At 43.4% G+C, this 20,743-nt stretch overlaps 1 long non-coding RNA gene across 1 annotated transcript in view; it reads left to right on the forward strand.

Annotated features, from left to right (window-relative positions):
* The window catches only part of LOC129644115 (uncharacterized), a 105,894-nt gene extending 93,143 nt beyond the window's left edge, over positions 1 to 12,751 (forward strand). The window contains exons 3-5 of the long non-coding RNA XR_008710748.1: positions 7,961 to 8,098; positions 10,849 to 10,901; positions 12,418 to 12,751. This is a non-coding gene — a long non-coding RNA (uncharacterized LOC129644115). The remainder of the gene's footprint in view (positions 1 to 7,960; positions 8,099 to 10,848; positions 10,902 to 12,417) is intronic.
* The last annotated feature ends 7,992 nt before the right edge of the window (positions 12,752 to 20,743 follow it).

The raw sequence follows: 20,743 nt of genomic DNA on the forward strand, positions 1-20,743 counted from the left end.
GCTTTGGCTATTCGGGGTTTTTTGTGATTCCATACAAATATTAGGATGATTTTTGCTACTTCTGTGAAATATGCTTTTGGTATTTTGACAGGGGTTGCATTGAATCTGTAAATTGCTTTGTGTAGCATGGATATTTCGTCAATATAAATTCTTCCAATCCATAAGCATGGTATATCTTTTCACTTATTTGTGTTATTTTCAATTTCTTTTATCATTTTCTTACAGTTTTCACAGCACAGGTCTTTCACCTCCTGATCAAATTTATTCCTAGGTATTTTATTCTTTTTGATAAAATTGTAAATGGGATTGCTTTCTTAATTTCTCTTTCTGAAAGATTATTATTAGTGTATAGAAATGTTACATATTTCTGTATATTAATTTTGTATCCTGCAACTTTACTGATTTCATTTATTAGTTCTGACAGTTTTTTGGTGGAGTCTATAGGGTTTTCCATATATAGTATCATGTCATCTGCAAACAGTGATAATTTTATACAAGTGACCTTCTTGATCATTTGTAAGCAGATTTTTTTTTTTTTTAGCACACACTATGCGTGTCATTTGCTACCAGAGTCTTTGGAAATATGAGATTTTTGCTTAAATCATGATGTCTGTTGAGGTGTAAATGGCAGTTGGTGCCTGCAGTAACCAAAGGATGTCGTTAGTATTACAGAGTCCCTAAGTGGGTCCTAAAACTCCTAGTGTGGCGATATATAATCTTCTCTTCTTAAAAAAACAAATAGTAATAATAATTTTAGACTCTTGTCCTTAAGTAAAGGGATCCAAAAACTATTGCACTCCAGCTTGGAAAGTTTCTTGCATATCCACACTAGGGAGGGAGGACATTATTCTCATCTTCCTGTTTAAAGCTCCTTTCTGTAGCAATCCTATTTATTTAATGTTTTGTCATATGTATACTTTTAATAAAAAAGAATTTATATTTGGCTTTTACCACTCATTGGAGAAGGCAATGGGAGCCCACTCCAGTACTCTTGCCTGATAAATCCCATGGATGGAGGAGTCTGCAGTCCATGGGGTCGCTAGGAGTCGGACAGGACTGAGCGACTTCCCTTTCACTTTTCACTTGCATGCATTGGAGAAGGAAATGGCAACCCACTCCAGTGTTCTTGCCTGGAGAATCCCAGGGACGGGGGAGCCTGGTCGGCTGCCGTCTATGGGGTCGCACAGAGTTGGACATGACTGAAGCATGTCCAACTGAAGCGACTTAGCAGCAGCAGTAGCAGAAGCAAACAAAAATGTTAAAGAGAAATGTGATCCTTTGACTCCTACATAAACCAAAGTGTTAGTCGCTCAGTTGTGTCCGACTCTTTGTGATCCCATAGACTGCAGCCCCCTAGGCTCCTCTGTCCGAGGGATTCTCCATGCCAGAATACTGGAGTGGGTAGCCATTCCCTTCTCCAGAGGCTCTTCCTGACGCAGGGATCGAACCGGAGCCTCCTGCATTGTAGGCAGATTTTTTAACATCTGAGCCACCCGGGAATGGTTACCCACTCCAGTATTCTTGCCTGGAGAATTACATGGACAGAAGAGCCTGGATGGTGTGTAGGCACACCAACTCTCTGGGAGAAAAAAGTAAAGCAAAGGGAAATTACAGTTGGAGTTTGCCTTGAACTCACTATTTTTTCCCAGAAAAATTAATACAAAGGGTCATAACATTCAAGTCTGCCTTTTTCTGAGACAGTTTGCTGGGGCCTGTGGGGATTCAGATGTAAGTTTCAGGGAACCCCTTTGGCTTTGGTCAGTGAGGGAGAAAGTTCAGAACTGGGATCAAGGACTTTAGATAAGGAGACATTCTGCTAGTTAGGGAAATGGTTGGGTAGAATGCGGATTATAGTTAGGTGTTGCTTGGATTTTGTGTTTGACAGATCTAAAAGGCATGTGAGTCCTTGGTCAGTCTCTGTCACCTTCGGCTTTGAAAACTTGCATTTTATCCTAATTGAAAATAATTGAAGTACCATTTGGTCCAGGGAGAGGGACAGCCCCAGGGTTGATGGACTTGTCTAAGCCTCCCAAACTTTTCTTTCTTTCCCTAGGGTCCCTCCCGAGGCAACATTCTTATGGTAATCCTAACTGAGGGCTCAAGTTTAAAGAAGCACCATAATGAGTATTTGAAGGAGAAAGTTAAGAAAAATTGCCTTTATGCCTTTTTTTCTGACCAAGCCCCTTACTAATTAGAGTCCCCAGACAGGATGGTTCAAGTCATTTGGCACAAGATTACCTTTGGATTAAAATGTCCCCACCCCATGCCCCCAAACAAAAGACAAGAGTGCCAATGGGAGGGACAGTACTGGGAGGGGGCTTCTTATAGTGGTCTGGGGTAGAAAGAACCAAAGACCAGTGTTTTGAGTCAAAGCCAGTGTCAACACCAAGACCATGGCACAGGGGGAGGAATATAAAAGATGGCTTGAGTGGACATTGAAGTGTCAGGCTTGGGGTGGAAGAAATGGAAGTGTTTCTGGAACAAAGTGAGGTGGTCCTAGGTGGTTGCTGGCTGCCACTGGTGTGGGTGAAGTTTAGCTTTGTTTGTTGGAGTAGAGTTGGGGACTGGTGTAGATAGGCTTGTTAGGTGGTCCTAAAGGTAGAGGATACGGTCAGACAATATTGAGGTGGACTCTCAGGATTTATTTCCCTCTCTTTTTGTCATGGTTGCAGCTATGGCTCGTGTGGTCAGTCACTTCAGTTGTGTTTGACTCTTTGTGACCATGTGAACTATAGTCCATCAGACTCATCTTCCATGGAATTCTCCAAGCAAGAATACTGGAGTGGGTTGCCATTCCCCCTCCAGGGTATCTTCCCCACTCAGGGATCAAACCTGTGTCTCCTGCATTGTAGGCAGATTCTTTACTGCTGGGCCACCTGGGAAGCCCTATGGCTGTAGAATCTGTTGTAAATAAACAACATTTTCAACTTGTACATTTTCCCATTTATAGCTATAAGTATTGCTTTAACATATTATTTTATACAAATCATATGTGCTGAATGGTTTAAAAAAAAAGCATAACAACTTCAAAAGCATAAAAGAGAATTAAGAAGAAAATAAAAATATACCAGGAATAAGGCCACCCAGAGATAACTGGCATGGGTATTTGGATGCAAAGAAACAATTGTTGAACATATATTTTCAACCAGGTGAGCTGACCAGGTGAGCCATGCTGGGTAGGTATGAACCGTATCAGCCAGGTAAGGCACCATCCAGAGCAGATCTCCAGCTGGACTGTTGATTGGAGAAATTTTCAGATACATTGCTCCTAGTACATGCACCCTGTTAGGACTTCTCTGGTAGCTCAGCTGTTAAAGAATCTGCATGTAATGCAGGAGACCCTGGTTCAATTCCTGGGTCGGGAAGATCCACTGGAGAAGGGAAAGGCTACCTGCTCCAGTATTCTAGCCTGGAGAATTCCATGGACTGTATAGTCCACAGGGTCACAAAGAGTCAGACACAACTGAGTGACTCTCACTTAGTTAGTGGTCTGACATCATTTTGTCAGTATCTCTGGTGTGTTTCATCCTGTGGAGCATCTGATACCATTTGGACATGAGACCTGAGAAAGTAAAGCCCCAAACGATCCAATTAATGACATAGCTCTGCTTTGTGTGCAAGTCTAAGGAGGCCTATTTTCAAGTCAATGTCATTACAGTCCCTCAGCGGGGGAACATAATTTTCCAAGTATCTTCCGCCACTAAGACCTTATTACGATGATGTAAAAAAAATATCCATGAGACGTGCACATCAGAGGATAGCGAGAACCCCAAACCATGACGTGGCCAATGAACTGTTTAATTGGAAAGGATTTTATTGGAGATGGTGGCCGCCCTCCTGACTCTCCAACTACGATGGGAAGTTATGGAGTGTCGATCATCATCAACACTGCCCACAAAATGGCAGGATGAAATCATATAAATGCAAATTATGCTGTAATTAAAGAGGAAAGAGGCAAGAAGCAAAAACATTTAGCTGAGCACAGCCTTCAGAGTCCTCTGTTGCCTTTGAGAGTCCAGGAAGGCTCTGACGGTTTGCTTTGAAATCATCCCCTTAAGCTGTTGACGGGGGCAGGAGGTTAATGAAGAGAGCTGGTGTGACATTTCAAGCTGACAGTCACTAGGGGTGTAGATTGTTGGGACTCTGACCCCTCCCTGCAAGAAGAAGAGCAGGCTCCCTGTTATTTACTGAGTCTCCCCACCACTGTTAATCTTCCAGGGACCCAGCACTGGAGCTGATGGAAAAGGAAGAAACAAAGAATGTTCTTCATATGGGGAGGCGGTGCTAAGACTGTTTTCATGGGCTATAATAACATCTATTTTAAAAAATTAATTAATTAATTTTTGGTTGTGATGGGTCTTCGTTGGTGCACATAGGCTTTCTCTAGTTGCGGAGAGCAGGGCTACTCTCTAGTTTCTCTCTAGTTGTGGTGTGCCGGCTTCTCGTTGCAGTGGCTTCTCTTCTTGTGGAGCACAGCCTCTAGTGCGTGGGTTTCAGTGGTTGTAGCACTCAGGCTCAGTAGTTGTGGCTTCTGGGCTCTAAAGCACGGGCTCAGCAGTTGTGGAGCACAGGCTCAGGTGCTCTGTGGCATCTTCCTGGACTAGGAATCAAACCTGTGTCCCTTGCATTGACAGGCAGATTCCCATCCACTGTTCCACCAGGGAAGTCCCATGACATCTATTTTTAACCTAATTTTTTTTGGTAGTTCTGACATTCAAGTCCAAAATAAAGCAAAACAAACAAGTCAAACTTCCTTTTCCACTTTTAGCTCCTGCACAGTCCCCCATCCTCCAACCCCAAGAGCCACTGTGATTAGATTTCTGGGTGCCTTCCAGAATGCCCTTGTACTTATATGTACAAACATTGATATATATATATATATATTCTAATTTTCCACCATTTTTATTTCTAATTTTTTTAAAAAAATTTATTTATTTTTGGCTACACTGGATCTTTGTTGCTGTCCATGGGCTTCTCATTGCAGTGGCTTCTCTTGTGGCTGAACGCAGGCTCTACGGCGATTGGGCTTCAGTAGTTGGTAGCTCATGGGCCTCATTGCCTTGCAGCATGTGGAATCTTCCTGGACCAGGGATCGAACCCATGTCTCCTGCACTGGCAGGTGGCTTCTCAGCCACTATGCCACCAGGGACGCCCTCCCTCCATTTTTATGTGGAAGGTAACATGTGATATTTTATACCTTGCTCTTTTTATTTAATATGTCATGGAGTCCTATCCGTACCAGTGCATAGAAAGCATCCTTATTCTTCTCTACAGCTGCATTTTACTCCATGGATGTACCATACTTACTAATCGTCATTCATGGACATATAGTTTATTTCCAATTTGGCTTCTACAAGCGTTTCTGTTTGAGAGGTCTGCTTATCCCTGGATTCCGAACTCCATAGGGACTATGTCCTAGGCCTTATTCATAACACATAATATAATTTCCAATACCTAATGGATGCACATAAATGTAAATAGTGAAATTCAGTTAAATTGAACATATATCCATACAAGGCAGTCATGTGAACACAGCTGTAGCCTGCCAACTGGGGTGATTTCAGTAGGCTTTATAAGAACCTTTTTTCCCTCCTCCACTCAACACCAGATGTTTTCAGATTTTTCTGGATCATAGCTGAAATCCCTCTATTCCTTTCATCTCTTTAGCTCCCTGTTCCCACTAGTTAAAAGGCGAAAGCTTTACCCTGGTGCCTGCCAGTCATGCACCTCTCAGTGGGGGGTCTCCAGACCTCCCTTTCCCTGGCTACGTCACACCTTCTGACCATTTAGGAGGCAGAGGGACAGACACTGACAACTGAGTCAAGTCATAACTGGCTCTCATTCATGCTGCCAAGTAGTCAGTTACTTGGTTGGTCCAGGACTTAGAACAGAGACTCTTGGCTCAAATCTTGGCTCATCAAACCTAGACTGGTGATTCGTTTCTTATATGATGTTATACATGTTTCAATGCCATTCTCCCAAATCATCCCTACCCCTCCCTCTCCCACAAAGTCCAAAAGACTGTTCTATACATCTGTGTCTCTTTTAGAGGAGGGTTCAGGATTGGGAACACGTGTACACCCTTGGTGGATTCATGTTGATGTATGGCAAAACCAATACAATATTGTAAAGTAATTAGCCTCTAATTAAAATAAATAAATTTAAAAAAAGGAAAAAAAATCTTGGCTCAGACACTTCCTAGTGTGTGGCATTAGGCAGGTCACTTAATCTCTGTGTTTCCATTTATTTGGTCTGTAAAATAGAGATACATTTATACCAACCTCATAGGTTTGCTAATGGGATCAATGAGCTAAAGTATTGAATACTTACGACAGTGCCTGGCACACAGTAAGTGCTGTGTAAGGATTTACTGTCATTGCAATTGGCCCTCAGGAAGGGCAGGAAAGTGGGTCTCTGCTGCTCTCTGGTCCTGTTCTCTGCTCCTGAGTCTCTGCCAGCACTTCCAGGCAACCTCTTCAAAGCTGTGCAGGGTTGGCACTCTCCTTCCTGCTTTACTGGTGCAGAAATTTTGGGTCATGTCCTTTGACACCAGGCCAAGGAGGGCTTGCATGGACTTCACTAACATTACATGCTCCTTCTCCATGTTCCATTTGCCTTGTGTTTCCTGGGAGTTAGTACACAGATCTTTGATGAGTTTTGCTTAAGAGTAATAGAAAGTAGCCACAGCCTATTAATTCCATCGATTTCCAAGTTAGAAAAAACCATGTCTTGATGATAGCCCAGGGTTCCATAGATAGATTTGATTGAGGTTTTCCTGTATTAGTGGTTTTTTTAAGATAGGAAAGGGAGTGAGAGGTAGGGCATGGCTTGTATTACTGCAAGGTTCCTACGTTTTTATATAAAATCATACAATTCTAGCTTTAAGTAGACTGAAAAATTTAAGGATGTATATCATAATCCCTACAATAGCCACTAAAAATATAATTGAAAGAGACATAGTTAAAAAGGCAAAGAAAAATTCTAAAAATTATTAAATTATTTCAAAAGAAAGCTGGGAAAGAGGAGAAAAGGAGCAAAAACCAGAGAACACAAACAAATCACATAAAAATGCTTGATGGCTTAGTCACTAAGTTGTGTCCAACTCTTGTGACCCCATGGACTGTAGCTCACCAGACTCTTCTGCCCCATGGGATTTTCCCAGGGAAGAATACTGGTGTGTGTTGCCATTTCCTTTTCCAGGGGATCTTCCCCACCCAGGGATTGAACCTGGGTCTCCTGCATTGCAGAAAAATTCTTTACCAAATGAGCCACCAGGGAAGCCCCATATATATTTATATTGATAATCACTACTCAAAAATAAAATAAATGAATCATTGGTACATGGAACAATATGGATGGGTCTCTAAATTTGTCTAGAATAAGAATAAAAAAGAATGCATTCTGTGAATCTTCATTTTCTATATCTGTATCTATCTATCCATTCATCTAGCTAGCTAGCTATCAAATTCCACTTATATGAAGTACTGAAATTCTAAACTGAGTCTATGGTGGAAAAAATCAGCAACTTTATTTGGAAGGGGACAGGGATTTAAGTGGAAGGGCATAAGGGGATTTTCTTCAGTGATATTTATGTTACTTATCTTCAAAGAGATTTGGGTTGAATGTATACATGCATGTCAGATTCATCAAATGGTACACTTAAGATTTGTGAGTTTCATTATACATAGGTTTACCTAGACAGAAAAAAGTCAATTAATGTTAACTTTAATTATAGTTCACATGCCAAAGTATTTAGGGTGAAGTTTACTGTTTTCTGTAATTTATTTGCATAAAAAATAAGGTAAATGATGGATAGAGAGATGGATAGATGGTAGATTTGTGATAAAACAATTGTAATTAAATGTCAGTGGTAGAATTTAGGTAGTGAATAATAGTATGCATTTTTCAACTTTCTTGTATATTTGAAAGCTTTTATAATGAAAAATTGTTTTTAAAAAAGGTGAAACAAAAGAGGTAAAACCTGAGAAAATTTGTTGTCAGTACACCTGCACAACAATTGCTGAGAAAGTTTCAAGTGGAAGGGAAATGATACCGGGTGAAAACGTGAATCTATAAGGAAGAAGAAACTCTGAAAATGGTAAGTAGCACATACTGTTTTTCCTTTATTTTCTACGTTCCTAAAAACCAGCTGACTGTTTAAAGCAAAAATGATGACAAGTATATTGTGGCATTTAAAATATACGTAGGAGTGAAATATACAAAAACAAGAGTACAAAGGCAGGAGGGGGTGTAAAGAGAAATACACTTTGTTTCTTTGTTGTAAAGGAGTGATGTAATATTGATTCCAGACAGAATGTGATAAGGATATGTGCTTTAATTATGAGAGCAATCATAAACATAAAGAGTCATAATTTAAAAACCAATCAATGGAATATAGAAATGAAAAATGCTTGAATAACCCCTAATGAAAGGTGAAAAAGAAGATGAAAAAACAGAGTAGATAAATAAAAAATGAGAATTACATTAACTGTAAACGGACTAAACATGCTGCTTAAAAGGCAAAGATTCTCAGACCAAATAGAAAGCAAGACCTAAGTCTATGATGTTTAAAAGTTATACACATGAAATACAAAGATACAAGGAGGTTAAAATAAAAGGAAAGAAAATACATGACATGTAAATACTAAGCACAAGAAAGCTGGTGTGGCTATATTTCTACCCCAGAAGGAAGATTTACCAGAAATAAAGTGGGTCATTTCATAGTGAGGGACTGATTTTGGTTTAAAGATCTCTAACAAGGATTCTGAATTTCAATGAAAATTGTTGCCTAAATCAATTGTTTTTGTTTGTGTTCTGCATTTTTTATTTCTCTTCCTCTCACATCCCATCTAATTTCTTCCTCTCTAATATTATTAATTTGTTATCAGGTACTTTTCTCATTTTTATTTCTTAAAAAGTTAATTAGCAAAAATAAAATAATATTTAAATAACTGCCCATAGTTTCCCTTTTGTAACAATACCTCTGCCTTTTTAAAATTTTGTTCCTTTGTGGTCCTGGTGCATATTCATAAACAGCTTTGTAGCTGAAATTATAACATGGATATAATTTTGAATTCTGGTCTTTCTCTTGTATCAGTAAAACACCCTATTTATGTTGCATGTATTATGGCAAGTTTTCTCAACCTTGACAGTATTGACATTTTGCACCAGCCTTATATGTGGGGAGCTCTCCTGTGAATTGTAGACGTTTGCAGCACCCCTAACCTCTAATTACTTAGTTCCAGTAGTCTCCAACCCCCTAGTTGTGACAATCAAAAATGTTTCCCGACTTTGTCAAAAGTTCCTTGAGAGGTAAAATCATCCTTGGTTGAGGACCACCGATTTCTGTGAATCATTTTTATCCACTGCCTAACATTATATACATTTAGTTAAAGACTCATACTTTGCCAAACTATTTCCTATTACTGGACATCTATATTATTTATAACATTTTACATTTTAAATTGCACTACAAGAGGCATGCTCATAGCTATTTCTTTCTTCTAGGCTATTCATTTCCCATGGAGTAAATTCCTGGGAGTCGGGTGTGGGAGTTCAAGGGCATTTGATCGTCCTCTTTTGAGGACTTTGAGGAGGATAGTGCTCCTCAGAGTGAGCAAAAGGTGGGGCTTTCTATGGTTTCATGCTCTGAATTAGTCCCTTGCTAATATAAATCACCTGGATCATTTAGGACCCATCCATGTCACAGAAAAAAGTACTAGGTGACTTATACACTTTGGTGGTGGGTCGACAAATTAGTTATCTGGGCTATAAATTACTGCAATGATCCATAAATCAGATCTGTATTATATAAATCAAAAGACACAGATGTACGATGGGAATTTAAGAATACTAATTTGTAAAACTCATTATGATAGATTGCACCACACTGCAGAGGAAAACTATGGCACATCCATCAGACCTCCTCACCCAAGGAATTATGAGATTCCCAGACTGGCACCAAGACAGCTAGGAAGTAAAATCAATAGACTCTGCATGGAAGGGAAGTATGGGAAAATCTTAGTGGTTCCTGCAAAACAGATTGCTAATGTTTAACTTTCAAGAAACTTCTAAAGTGAAGTTTTCCTTTTTTGTATTTTTTTCCTCCAGAGTATCTGGTTCCACTGGGTTTAGGGTGGCTTAGAAAGAAGCCAGAGCTTCCCTGGTGGCTCAGATGGTAAAGAATCTGGCTGCAATGCAGAACCAGGTTGGATCTCTGGGTGGGGACGATCCCCTGGAGAAGGGAATGGCAACCCACTCTAGTATTCTTGCTGGAGAATCCCATGGACAGAGGAGCCTGGTGGGCCGCTGTCCATAATATTGCAGAGAGTCAGAAACAACTGAGAAACTAACATTTTCACTTTCAGACAGAAGCTGAGTTTTTTTCTTGTCTCTGTGCATACTGCTTCTCCAGCCTGAAATTCCTTCCAGTTCTCTCTTTTCTTCGCTTATATTCATCCTCTCAGTTCTCAGTTTGAATGTCCTTTCTTCAGGGAGCCCTCCCCTACAGTCCCAAATGGATCAGGTCATCTTGTCAATGGCTTCCGTAGCTTCCACTCCCTTATCACGAATGTCTCCGTTCCCATCCATTATTCATGCCATGATCGTGCTCGTGAATGAAATCATAAGCTCCAGAAGAAAAATAGGAGTGTCTGCTTTGTCCTCTGCTGTATCTCTAGTTCCTAGTACATTTCCACAGATGACATATGCTAAGGTTTCTGCAGTAAATGGATGACAGGAGACAGGAGGGTCCCATATCTAGGATCTGAGGGCTGAGAACTGTCATTTCTAGCAGATGCTGGGTCAATGATACATAAGGTATTGATAGTATTTTCTAAATTTTCTCAGGTGCTTTATAAGAACTTATTAAAGATTCTAACAAAAGGAAAGTTTGTGTGTAGGTAAGTTTGAATAAGTTACATATTTCTTTCCCCACTAGGAGACCTAAGATGCACCTCACCATAGGAAAGGCTCCTCTAGTTAAAAATGTTAAAAACCTTTTCACTGAGGTCAGGGTATCCAAACAGGGGAAGGTCATCTGGGTGGTGACTTTTGCAGGATCCAATCGCCAGCCCCTGATCAACACAGATTTCTTAGGCATTTCATGGGCTCCCCATGTTGGACCAGCTGATGCCAGAGGCACAGGCTACACAATCTTTTCCCACTAAGAGATCTTGTCTTGTTGCGGATATACATACTTACCTGTAACTGAAATCCCGGCTGAAATCTCAGGGGTACAAAACAAAAATTTATTTTTTTCTAACCACAGCCTTCAAACCTGCTCTGTTGTATTTCCCTTCCCCAATTCATGACAACAGTTCCCACAGACCCTGTGATTTAATGGTCCCTTTAGCTGTAGAAATGGTTACCCTGAAAATCGAGACACTCAGGCAGCAGCAAGTGCTCTGGTTATATGCCCACTTGAACCTCCCTCCCATCCAAAGCCACTCCTGCCCCAGGCTTCGTTGTGGTCTGTGACAGGGCTTCTTTTATTCCCTCTTCATCTTCATCTCCAGCTTTTCTGGAGTAGGCAAGCAAAGGGGAATTAAGACAAGGGCCCAAACCCTTGTGCTTAATGGGACCTGCCCCTGTGGTCCCCTTTCTGCTCCCAGGACTGGGCGTGGGTGGTCTCCAGGGACAGGCAGGGACATGCTGGTTGTCTTGCAGGTAAATACGTGGGCTTTTCTGAAGCCCCTCAGGAGGGGGTTCCTCATTGCCCAGGTCCCTGACCTCTCGTGACATTCCTGCCCACCCTCCTAGTCTCTTTCTGGTGGAGCCCCGTGCCCTGGTAGCCTGTGGCTGGGCTGGTGCTCCCCACTTCCTCCCATGGCACTGGTTAGGACCATGGGAGGGGCACCCGTGTCCCTCCAAACTCTGTGCCTCTCTCACCTCATGAGGCTGTCCTGGGCTGTTTTGCTCAGCCTCCCACCTTCAGAATTCTCCAGATGACACACAGGAGACTGTGGCCCCTCCCTCCCAAAGTACAGGCAACGCTTGGCCAAGCCTCCCAAGAACAGTCTCCCTACATTCTGCGCTAGAGCAGCCTTGGGGCTGGAGTCCAGCTGGATGGAGGGGTGGACAGACTCCCTTTTGGCAGCACCCTCCACCTTTCCAAGTAGTGCCCCCAAAGCCCTCCTCACCTGGCTCAGCTGGATCAGGACACCCATGTCCTTCTTCAAGGCCATGTCCTCCAAGGGCCCCATCAGTGACCTTCTTTGACCTTCTGGGCTGCATATATGCGTACATGAGAGGGTGCAGTGGTGGGGTCAGTCTTATAAGATCTCTAGCTTGTTTCTTAATAAGCACCTGGGGGCTTTCTCCATGATTAGGGGCACTTAACACTAAAGACACTCAGCCATGGGACTGTGATTCTGAGCTAAGCAGGAAAATCTCACTCATCTTTCTGTTCATGCACAGATGAACGGGCAGCATCAAACCACCCACGACAGTGGACTTGGCTGGAGGTCTTTGCAATGCTCAAGGGATGTTCAGAGATAGACCAGGACAACAGATGTGCAAGTCTCGGGAGGTTTCCTACGGGAGTTGGGACCTCATATGTGTCTCAAGGAATTTTTTTTTTCTTAAAAAAAATCACATTATAAAAGTTATATATGTCTCTTATAAAAAACAACCACAGGATAAAATGAAACTCCCATCCCTCCACTCTCACTTTCAGTTTGCTCTGAAACAGTTTGCTCTGCATTGCCCCCAGATCTTTTAAAATGTACATATAAACACACATCTGAACCACAAATAAAGCACAAAGTTGTTTTTATTCTTTTTTAAAAGATTATCCCATGTGTACCAGCTTGAAGGATTTTGAGCAGTCTTTCATCAAATACTTGCATGTGGCTGTGGGTTGGGGTGAGACTGGCTAGTCCCAAAAGGCAGGGAGACAAGGAAAGCTGACCACATGTGGAGGAACGGGGCTGCTGGATGTGGCTGTACAGGTTGAGCTCTGTCCAAGAACATCTGCCCAGGTCCTGTTGCCCAAGCAAAAGCCATGATTGCGTGCATCCCAGCAAGATGCCCTGGATGGAGGGATACTTTTTCATAATTACAACAAAGGCATTGGCTCCCTCAGAAAGGTTCAGCCCATAGGCAGAGCGAGGGAAGGGAACACACCACCCTAATGGTGGAGCAAGGCTGGAGGGTGACCCCAGGCCACGTGTGCGGGCAGATGGGAGATCTCCACACAAAGGGAGTGTGAACTGTGAGGCTGGGGACCACTGGGGACTCAGAGGAACACCTGGCTCCTGCCCCTGGGAGCTGACAGTTTACCTGGGATGGAACTCACACCCCTGAGATAAATGTCAATGAACTGACCAAACAGACCGTGGTGTTGTGCTAAAGTCAGAGATACAGCTGGTATTCTAGACGTCAGGCTCTTCTGTGTGGGGGACATGCTCGTTTAGGTTTTCTGATGGTCAGTGTCACTCCTCTATTCAAAACCCTTCACCGGTCTGTCTCCCATCGCCTTCAGGGGAAAGAAAACCTAAACTTCTTTGTGGGGCATCTAAGGATGGCCCTTTGAGATCTGACTGCCCTCCATCACTCCCACCCCATTTCCCAGCCCTTGGGTGTTCTGGGACCTTCCACTCACGGGGAGCCTTTCAGAGTCCCTGAAAGCACCCTGGCCTCCGTGCTCTGCAGTCTCTCGGCCTTGTCAGCATGCTGCCCTCAGTCTGGGGGACCATTATGTGCTCCCTCCACTGCCCCTCCCTCTGTCTGGCTAACTCTTGTGTGCATGTGTGTTCAGTCACTAAGTCCTGTCCGACTCTTTGCGACCCCATGGGCTGTAGCCCACCAGGCTCCTCTTGCATGGGATTTCCCAGGCAAGAATATACTGGAGTGGGTTGCCATTTCCTGCTCCAGGAGATCTTCCTGACTCAGGGATAGAACCTGCATCTCTTGCATTGACAGGTGGGTTGTTTATCACTGAACCACCAAGGAAGCCCCTAGCAAACTATTACTTAGTTCCTAACCATGGCATTCTTTGGCATTGCCTTTCTTTGGGACTGGAATGAAAACTGACCTTTTCCAGTCCTATGGCCACTGCTGAGTTTTCCAAATTTGCTGGCATATTGACCCACTTTCAATATGCCACATTCACAGCATCATCTCACACGCTAGTAAAGTAATGCTCAAAATTCACCAAGCCAGGCTTCAGCAATATGTGAACCGTGAAATTCCAGATGTTCAAGCTGATTTTAGAAAAGGCAGAGGAACCAGAGATCAAATTGCCAACATCTGCTGGATCATTGAAAAAGCAGGAGAGATCCAGAAAAACATCTATTTCTGCTTTATTGACTATGCCAAAGCCTTTGACTGTGTGGATCACAATAAACTGTGGAAAATTCTGAAAGAGATGGGAATACCAGACCACCTGACCTGCCTCTTGAGAAACCTATATGCAGGTCAGGAAGCAACCACTGCAGATGGTGATTCCAGCCATGAAATTAAAAGACACTTACTCCTTGGAAGGAAAGTTATGACCAACCTAGATAACATATTAAAAAGCAGAGACATTATTTTGCCAACAAAGGCTCATCTATGGTTTTTCCAGTGGTCATGTATGGATGTGAGAGTTGGACTGTGAAGAAAGCTGAGTGCCGAAGAATTGATGCTTTTGAACTGTGGTGTTGGATAAGACTCTTGAGAGTCCCTTGGACTGCAAGGAGATCCAACCAGTCCATCCTAAAGGAGATTAGTCCTGGGTGTTCATTGGAAGGACTGATGCTGAAGCTGAAACTCCAGTGCTTTGGCCACCTCATGCGAAGAGTTGACTCATTGGAAAAGACCCTGATGCTGGGAAAGAATGAGGGCAGGTGGTGAAGGGGACGATAGAGGATGAGATGGCTGGATGGCATCACCGACTTGATGGACATGAGTTTGGGTAAACTCTGGGAGTTGGTGATGGACAGGCAGGCCTGGCATGCTATGATTCATGGGGTCACAAAGAGTAGGACACAGCTGAGTGACCGAACTGAACTGAACTGAACAATGGCAATCCCTGGGGGGATTTGGGGAATCCCCTTGGGTTTGGGAATTTGCCCGTAGGATCCACCTTTAATCTTTCTTTTAATTTTTCTTTAAAGTCTTTATTGAATTTGTTACAATACTGCTTCTGTTCTATGTTTTAGTCCTTTGGCTAGAGCCATGTGCATGTGCGATCTTAGCTCCCCCACCACGGATTGAACCCACACCCCCTGCATTGAAAGGTGAAGTCTTAACCACTGGACCTCCGAGCAAGTTCCTTTCTTTTAGTCTAAGTGGAGTTGAAAGCAGCCCTGTTGGTGACCTGCAGTCTTCTATTCTGTTATTTGCTCCTAAAACCTCATGGCAGACAGAAAGGAGAAAGGAGGTCCAGATAACTCAGTGTGGGTCTCAGAGAGAGAGGCCTGCGTGAAGAGACATTGAGCCTTTGTACAAATTAAACTTTTACGTGCAGTGGCAAGCCATTACATGCTCTGCTGAGGTAGAAAATGGCATTTTTCTTTAAGCTCTGTTATGTTTGAAAGTTATTTGAATAAAAGTATACTTGTACAGCCAAATCAATTCCTTGTTAGAATGACTCTATGCTTCTGAAACATTGTCTTTGAGGACACACGTATTTAATCTTGGTGGAATATCATTCCGTTTGCTGTCACCATTCAGCCTCAGTGTTCACTTGTAGCTAGAATGAACATAAAGGAAATCCTAATTGTGTTTTGAGAATTAAAGCCTAACAACAACAACAAAAAAGTAAAACTTTGTCTCAAAAAGAAAAAGACTTCTTATATATGGTGCCTTCTGGGTACCCTGGAAAGCCTGAAATTGTTTCAATCATCCAAGCAGGTTAGGCTATTTTGCTGGTGTTGGCTACGAGTGATGGATATGTCCTTTCTGGGCACAGAGGAAGGTGGGTGATGAAAAATGGTGACCTGACTGCCTGCACGGGATCCTTCCATCTGCCCCCTTGCTCCCATCTCCTGCTTAGTGAAATTCATCAGGTGAGCGCTGTTCTAATGGCTGCTCCAACCAAAACAGTAAAAATCTGTCAGGGAGCTACCTATTTGTATCCAATTGTGTTAACTTCCTACTAATGTGTTTTCCTTCTGCTCTGCTCTTAACTTCCTGTGATGGATGATATAAGAAACATAGATGGGTAAAGCCCTCTATGGTATTTATTGTAGCTGGTTGGTGAGGATATTGTCCACTAAATCAGGGGACCTTGTTTGAAGAGCCATATGAAAAATTTAAAGCTTGAGCACAAGAAAGGCATTGTTTCATCTGGAGAACTACTATGCTTTATTTTTCATGGACAGGTTCAATTTTGTAATTGATTGTCTTGCTTTGGCTGCCAGGAAACTCAGAGCCCTATTTGAAGTCCATTTTTCCTGTTCTAGTGTATGACCCTGTGAACCTATATTTATGTATGCTGTCCCCTTGATCATCTTTCTATTTTATTTGCGCTTCTTTTCTGAAAGATTTTTATTTAGTGTATACCTGGCAGGCTACAGTCCGTGGGGCTGCAAAACAGTTTGACATGACTTAGAAACTAACCACCAACCACAAAATATTTGTATTCATATCTCCAGCTCTAGGCACTTCTATAAAGCACACACAATGAGTAGAACCCAACAGGGTGCTAGCAGGAGATAAGTATTTATATGTATTTTTTTTCCTCACCATGTTCCCATCAGACCTGCTCTGTGTCTTGGACTTCCTTGTGCCTTGGATGAAATCCCTGTGAAGTTCAATAACTTTCCTTGACACTCTTAGGGGAAAACATTTTTTATTTACTTTCCATCACCAGAAGTCTCATTTTAATCATTACAATGTTCACTCCAGAGCAGTAACCAAAATTCAGAACGTTTCCCCAGGTTAAACTTCTCCAGCTTTGAGCTCACTTCTGGATGGGAGCCTTGGTGGGGAATTGTGGACTGGGGGTGCAGTCAGCATCACTTTTGCCTTGAATTGTGCTTCTAGCCACCTCCCACCCTTTTTCCCAGCTTGCCCCTTGCTCCTCCTGAACTGGATGGAAGAGAAGGGGTAGGAAAGCTCCTACCTGGCTGAGGTTGCTTTGTCCTAGGATAGACAGAATCTTGGTCTTTGCAATATGAACCTCAGCTTCCATAATGAAATCTAGAGGGCAAGACACAGCACACATCTCTGCCCCTGCTACTGCTACTGCTAAGTCACTTCAGTCGTGTCCAACTCTGTGCAACCCCATAGACGGCAGCCCACCAGGCTCCGCCATCCCTGGGATTCTCTAGGCAAGAGCACTGGAGTGGGTTGCCATTTCCTTCTCCAATGCATGAAAGGGAAAAGTGAAAGTGAAGTCGCTCAGTTGTGTCCGACTCTTAGCGACCCCATGGACTGCAGCCTACCAGGCTCCTCTGTCCATGGGATTTTCCAGGCAAGAGTACTGGAGTGGGTGGCCATTGCTGTCTCCACTGCCCCACTGTTGGTCAAAGGCATTTGCTCCTGGGCCACCTCAAGCCAAATCTCTCACACACTTGTTTAGACTAAGGTGTCTAGTACCTGTTACACACTGAGAGTACAAAGTCAACTTCCCAAATTATTCTTAAGATGCCCTTTTTGGATCTTGTTGACATCACTATTTGGCTGTGGACATTCAGAGAGCAACCTAGGAGGGATTTTGGATAGAGGTGGGCCAGAGTAAGAACAAAATAAAGTAAGGCTCCTAGATACCAGCACTGTGCCCTGAAGTGGGTAGGGGAGGGAATGGTGAACTTGTGAAAGACAGGCTGGGCCGATGCAGTGGCTATGGGGAACCAGCCATAGCCAGGTGGTGATATGTTATGGGTTGAATTGCGTCCTCTCAAAAACACATGTTGAGGCACTAATCCCCAGTATTCTGAATATGACCTTAACTGGAAACAGGGTCTTTACAGATGTAATCAAGTTAAGATGAGGTCTCTAGAGTGGGTGGTAATCCAGTACGACTGGTGTCCTTATAAGAAGAGAAGACAGAAACAGATGTAGACTGAGAAAGGGTAATGAAGGTGAAGTTGGAGGCAGAGATTGGAGTGATGCATCTTTAAGCCAAGGATCACCAAGGATTGTTGACAACCATCAGAATCTAGTGGAGGAGAACTGAACTCCCTTGAGCCTCCAGGGGGAACCAACCCTGCTGGCATCTGTTTTTTTTTTTTTTTTTTAATGACTTAAAGTACCAACAAGTTTGATTGCATTCTTTTTTTTTATTAATTAATTATTTTTGGCTGTGCTGGGTCTTTATTGCTGCGTGCAGCTTTCTTTAATTGCAGTGAACCGGGGCTGCTCTTCGCTGCGGTGTGCATGCTTCTCATTGCGGTGGCTTCTCTTGCTGCAGAGCACAGTCTCTAGGGCATGTGCGCTTCAGCAGCTGCATCACATGGGTCTGGTAGTGGCTGCTCCTGTTTTCTAGAGCGTGGGCTCAGTAATTGTGGCCCATGGGATTAGCTGCTTTGCAGCATGTAAGATTCTTCCGGACCAAGGATGGAACCTGTGTCCCCAGCATTAGCAGGCAGATTCCTACCCACTGTGCCACCAAGGAAGTACCCCCCACCAACATCTTGATTTTAGACATCCTTTTTCCATAATTGTGACAGATACATTAAAATTTTTCTTTTTTTTTCCTCTATCTTTTTTTTAATTTTTATTTTATTTTTAAACTTTACATAATTGTATTAGTTTTGCCAAATATCAAAATGAATTTTCTAATTAGCTTTAATTATTTATTTATTTTTTCCTTTGAGCTATTTTTTTAAATTTTATTTTATTTTTAAACTTTACATAACTGTATTAGTTTTGCCAAATATTTTTAAGAATTTGAAATTTATTTGTTTATTCATTGGCTGCCCTTGGTCTTTGTTGTGGTACATGAGCCTCTCTGGTTGCGAAGCCCAGGCTCTAGGGTGTGTCGGCTTAGGTGCCCCGCAGCATGTGGGATCTTAGTTCTTCAACCAGGGTCAAACCTGTGTCCCCTGCATTGGAGATGGATTCTTAACCACTGGACCACCAGGGAAGTCCCCATTTTGTTGTTTTAAGCCATCCATCTCTGGTAATTCACTGTGGCAACCCAGAGAACTAACACTGAACAGGGTGAAGAAATTCCATCAGCTCTGTTCTCTTGCCTTCTTCTCTCATTGCGGTGCTTCGCACTGGACAGACACCCCCATGCCCAGAAGCCAGAGAGCAAAGGAACAGCTGGACAGTCACCTCGAGGTCAGCCTCTGGGCATAGGGCAGGGTGGGGAGTGGAGGGAGGATGGTTGCAAGTGAAGAATAAGCCCAACCAGCTCTGCTTCCGGCTTCTGTCTTCTTCACGGTCAGAGTCAGGGGTGGTGGGGGGGGGGTCCATCCCAAAGGCACTGGAGAAACTGCTGCCTCAACCCCTCTTTTCTGCTCTTTGAATTTGGTTCTTTCATGAGCATGAAAGACTTGGAGCACAGCTGGCTCCTCAAAACTGTGTCTCGGGTCAGAAGTCGGCTTTCCCAGGAGGATGAAGTTATAACCTGGCGAGAAGAGGTATGTGCATGGTGAAGAAGGTGATGGTGTGCACACTAAAAGCATGGGGAACCATAAACTCGAAATGCTGGTCAAGCTTATTTGTAAGCAGGCAAACTCAAGTCAAAACTGCACGGAGATGAATCACGTGTCACCCTTCAGCTCAGCAGGCTCCCAGGGCTACCTACTGCTCCTTTCAGGGCTGGCTGTGCATTCCATCAGCTGTGGAGACTCAGAACAGCACTGGCATATGGTAGGTGCTCCACAAATATGGTTTCCTCTCGCTTCCTGGCTCAGCCTTTTCCCCATCTCCCCTAACTGGCATTGTGAAGAATGTGACAGTGAGCGCTCAAGGCACAGCATCAGGGTATCAGTGCATCAATGCTGTGTAGAGGTCACCTATACTGATGGGAAGCCAAGCCAATTTCCCACTGAGCGCTCTCGGCAGTACATCCTCCAGAGGCCGAGCGAGCGTGCTCATGTGAGAACTGACTGCATTCTATCACGTGAGTCTCCAGGGAAGTGGAAGGGCAGGGTCATGGCTGAGAGTTAAGAACAACATCTGCACCTTATGACAATTACATCAGAATCATAATCCCATTGAGAGAGCCCATGAAAGTTGAATGAGTGCAGCTGTAGTGGGTGCTGTGCTTGTATGTTCTCAGAGGTTTTCAGCATTTCCACCATTCCCAGTCCAACACCCAGGAGTCAGCACCTGCATCTTTGTTGGGGTTGCCCTTGGGCCACTGGGACCCCATTTTTCTTGTGCACTGCTGGGCTGGAAGTACCATTGAATTAACATCCTCTTGGGGTCAGCCATTAACCACTGGCTGGTTGATGTTCAGGTAGAAGTCTTCCAGCCCCTGGAGCTTTGGCCAGGATATGTGTGTTAGTTGCTCAATCATGTTCTACTCTTTGCAACCCCATATACTGTAGCCCTCCATGCTCCTCTGTCCATGGGATTTTCCAGGCAAGAATACTGGAGCTGGTTGCCATTTCCTTCTTCAGGGAATCTTCCTGACCCAGGGATCGAATCTGTATCTCCTGCTTTGGCAGGTGGATTCTTTATGATACCCTTAATAGGATGGTACCTGCTCTATTTGGAGGAGGGCATGGAAATCCACTGTAGTAGACTTGCCTGGAGAATCCCACAGACAGAGGAAGTCTGGTGGGCTACAGTCCACAGGGTCGCAAAGAGTTGGACATGACTGAAGCAACTTAGCATGAACCATGCACGCACCTGCTCT

This window comes from Bubalus kerabau, chromosome 2, assembly GCF_029407905.1.
Source record: "Bubalus kerabau isolate K-KA32 ecotype Philippines breed swamp buffalo chromosome 2, PCC_UOA_SB_1v2, whole genome shotgun sequence".
Classification (NCBI taxonomy): domain Eukaryota; kingdom Metazoa; phylum Chordata; class Mammalia; order Artiodactyla; family Bovidae; genus Bubalus; species Bubalus kerabau.